Source organism: Antennarius striatus, chromosome 4, assembly GCF_040054535.1.
Source record: "Antennarius striatus isolate MH-2024 chromosome 4, ASM4005453v1, whole genome shotgun sequence".
NCBI classification, from domain to species: Eukaryota; Metazoa; Chordata; class Actinopteri; order Lophiiformes; family Antennariidae; genus Antennarius; species Antennarius striatus.
The window spans coordinates 10,592,050-10,595,943 of record NC_090779.1 but is presented as its reverse complement, the minus strand read 5'-3'; the positions used below and the strand labels follow the sequence as shown (position 1 = coordinate 10,595,943).

General features: G+C 38.6%; 1 long non-coding RNA gene across 2 annotated transcripts; it reads left to right on the top strand.

Annotated features, from left to right (window-relative positions):
- The first annotated feature begins 451 nt into the window (after positions 1-451).
- LOC137594418 (uncharacterized) lies at positions 452-3,394 on the top strand. 2 transcript variants are annotated; one of them, XR_011035242.1, is made up of 6 exons: positions 452-502; positions 2,090-2,206; positions 2,542-2,632; positions 2,697-2,834; positions 3,024-3,107; positions 3,188-3,394. It is a non-coding gene; the product is annotated as an uncharacterized lncRNA (long non-coding RNA). The 2 variants fall into 2 exon arrangements; XR_011035243.1 differs by having other exon boundaries at positions 2,504-2,632.
- The last annotated feature ends 500 nt before the right edge of the window (positions 3,395-3,894 follow it).

Here is a 3,894-nt window from a genome sequence, read left to right as displayed (position 1 = left end):
AAACAAAGACAGCAGCCCTGCAAAAAGCATACAACAGACCTTTCAACATTACTCAGAAAATATGTATGGTGATAAAATGAATTAACACACAATAGTTTGTTTTAATGTAGAAGCCAGTCAGTTGCTTTTCGTGTCCGTGCTCTATAGTTGCATCATCAAAGACAGCTTATTATTCATGTTTCTGCTCTGCCTGCAAACATCAGTCTTTCTGTCATTGGGCTAGAAAGTAACAAAATTACACAGCAATAAAGTGTGCAGCCAATTTTATTTACTTATTTGCATTTAATATAAGCAGCACAAAAAGGTGTCTGTCTTTTCTATTTGAAGAGCCAAATTTGATATCTGAAAAAAAATACAGAAGTATAGAGAACTGTGTTGCAGTTTTTGGGAAGAAACTATGACAGAAATTCCAAATGATCATGTAGCTGCATGTAACCAGTATCGACTCCCAGTTCCTGCTTGGCTGGCAGCCTATTTTCAATCCACACAACCGATCCATGAGGTAAGACAACTTAATTTTCTTTTACCTTATTAAATACAAGCAGGCCTTATTTCATTACAATGTAATCAGCTTAAACATAGGAGGTCGGCAGGTTCAGAGTGCTGGCAAACAACAAAATAAAACAAAGGGAAATGATGAGGTGTCAAAATCAATTCATTGTGCTAAACATGAACACAGTGCTGTGCAGAAGGTACACAGAATTAGAAAATGTGAAAAAGGCATTATTTGTCACATAACATTTACTACATATCTAGTTTTTGATAATTTCATTGTGTCACCTCATATCAAGAAATTCCTAGGATCAAATCCACCCAAGGCTCAATTACTTTTCTCTCCTTCATGTCTGAGTGAGTTACCTCCAAAAAAGTGGAACGTTGAAAAACTGGTCCACAAGAGTGATTGTGAGATAAAACTCAGTTTCTGTTCATGAAGTTTTGAAGGCCTAGCAGTAATATTTCTGTTGAAATAGACATAACCATTATGACTAGTTCAACCACACCAATATTACTGCATTTCCAAAACCCATAAAAATAAGTCTGTATCTAAACCACTGTTATGCCACTCTTGTAATATTAACTTCCAGTTTAACTCTTTTAATTTATCAATTTTTTTTTAATTTTATGACACTGACTAAATAAAGGTTAATAATTTTCCCTTGAAATTTTACACAGCCTTATCCATCAATTTGTCTGTCTGTCTGTCTGTCTGTCTGTCTGTCTGTCTGTCTGTCTGTCTGTCTGTCTGTCTGTCTGTCTGTCTGTCTGTCTTGTCTGTCTGTCTGTCTGTCTGTCTGTCTGTCTGTCTTGTCTGTCTGTCTGTCTGTCTGTCTGTCTGTCTGTCTGTCTGTCTGTCTGTCTGTCGGTCTTGTTTCATGGATAGGTTGATCAGCTGATATTTAGGCTTGATTTGGCTTAGCTTAGCATAAAAAAAGGAAGCATGAGAACTAGCTAGCACAAAATCTATCCATCCATGTTCTTGTAGGTGAGACAATCATAACAGGTCTGCTGGAGCCTATCCCAGCTGAGTAAGGGCAAAAGACAGGGTACAGACTAGCACAACAGTACCTGTCAAGTTCGACACATAATCTCCCTACAGTGGCAACTTACTGCTTCTGCACATATCATTCAGCTAAAGAAAGAAAAAAAAAAGAATAATAGAAATATTTTAATGGTGCATATTTGACATAACATTGCGTTGAAACTATATAATGTGATTAGAAATTGTTATATAGAAGTTTTGATCAAATTATATGTTATTAATACTTTTTAGCAGAGTTCAACAATAGTATTTTATGGCAGCTTAAAGGCCTCTAAGGGAAACTAAATCAGAACTTTGTAAAACAGCAAACAGCATGTTCCTAGTATCCTTTGATTCAACAAACTCTTATACCTTGTGGCATTAAGGGATTAGTCAATCTGGCCATGTGTTTCAATATCATATTCACGGAGGGGGTCTGGAATGTGTGGACTTTTAAACAACCTAAGGTGGTCAGTGATCCTTGTCGCTGAAACAGATCTAATAAGAAATGTGTTAACTGTTCAACAATGTCAACCATCTCTTTGGTTATGTGCTCTTGCTTTTGCTAAGGCCCCCTGCTTAGCTGCAGGGACCCCCTGCACTGCTCCGGAGTCACAGCTTTCCAAATAAGGTCCTGGCATGTTCACAAAGTAATCATAATTCACCTGGCGAGCATTCAAGGTTCAGGTCAGCCCTTGACACTTTTTTAAGTTAGGATATAAGCAACTGGGGGAAAAAAAATCAGATTTTCATGGCACACCCATTTTTCTTTTTCATTTATGTTATTTTAAACTGTACCTAAAACTAACCAGGGTTTTTTGTTAATAGTTGTTAGTCCTCTTTCTATATATAATGAGTGTATGAGGTCAAAGTCACTTAAAATGTACATGCATGTTAACATTTGTCTCTCTCTCTCTTCCTGTAAGTTTCCCATGCTGCTTTTCTTGAGCTGTAAGACCATTCTTTGTGTTCTATGCTTAAAAGGTGTCACTTTTTTTGAAAACAAATTAAATAAAAAACAGTGCTCAAAGGAATGACTCAAAGGAATGACAACAGCTTAAAACATCCCACATCTGAATGCATGGTAAAGAAAATGATCCCACAGCCCAACAGGTAAGGTGCTCATTTGACGCTTTAATTAGCTGATGCTTCACTGACATGGTGGTTTTGTCTGCAGGGTACATCCAGTAATACTCTGATTTAATATAAAATCAGTGACTCAGTTGGAAAAAACCAAATTGTGTCACGAGAGAGTTCACATGGAGGGGAAGAACGAAAGATTCTGGAATGTGAACTGATTAATTAATTCAGGGATGTGAGTGACTCATCACACTGTTTTGGGTGTAGGGGGTTAGAAGGACATCTGTGGGCTGTAGACACTGTCTTATTGTCAGGCCCTCCTCCTCCTAGCAGCTCCTTCTCTCTCTCTCTCTCTGTTTGTCTGTGGGTGTGTCTGTCTGGCTATGTCTATCTGTCTATCTGAGTACGCTGTGTTTAATTACAGGTATACAGGAACTGGACTGCAGCTACGGTCAATCAACACTCATCTCAGCTATGAGAACCTGGATTCAACCTCCATTCGCTGCTGGTTTGTAGACTGTGATAGTCAGCCTAAGCCAGCAAACTGACTGTTTTTGTGTGAAAGATTAGTAACTCTCTTTTCCTCAGTCCACAGCGTTGCTCAGGCCAGATCCGAGACCCAGACTAAACACACATCCCTGAATCTCTGGACTCAACTCACCTTTCCTGCCTGCCTCACCACCAGCCCCTGGTCTTGGAGCTCAAACCTGCATGCCCAACTTGCCTCCTTCCTGGACCACCATTCCCCGTTCAACTATGGTTCCTTTAAGTATTGTTTCATTAAACTCCTTTTGCATCCAGTTTCTGTCTTCACCTGGGTTCATTAACTAGAAAAAACTGAACTTTATATACAGTACTTATTAAGTAAACGTGGAAAATGTTATGGGGAGTTGATTACATGACTGGTATAATCAAATTAACAAATGATTACACCTTAAAAACAGATTTTTTAAAAAGTCTGAAAACTTGTATTTCAAATTAAAATTTCAAATTCATTCAGCTTTAAAAATGCTTGACCAGAAAAGCATGCATCAAATCTAAAGCTACTCATTCATCTCAACGATGAGGCAACTGTAACTATGTCAACTTATTTGATATGAGTTGTGAGTGATACTAGAGCCTACGAGTGAGAATTAGGATGAACCCTGGATGAGTTGTCAGGTCATCACAGGGCCATAGAGAAGTTGCATGTTTCTAGAGGTGGGAGGAAGCTGGAGAACCCAGAACATACCCAGAACAAGCAAACGCTGCACAGAAATGCCCCGGTCTGAATCAAACCCAGATTCTTCTTCCTG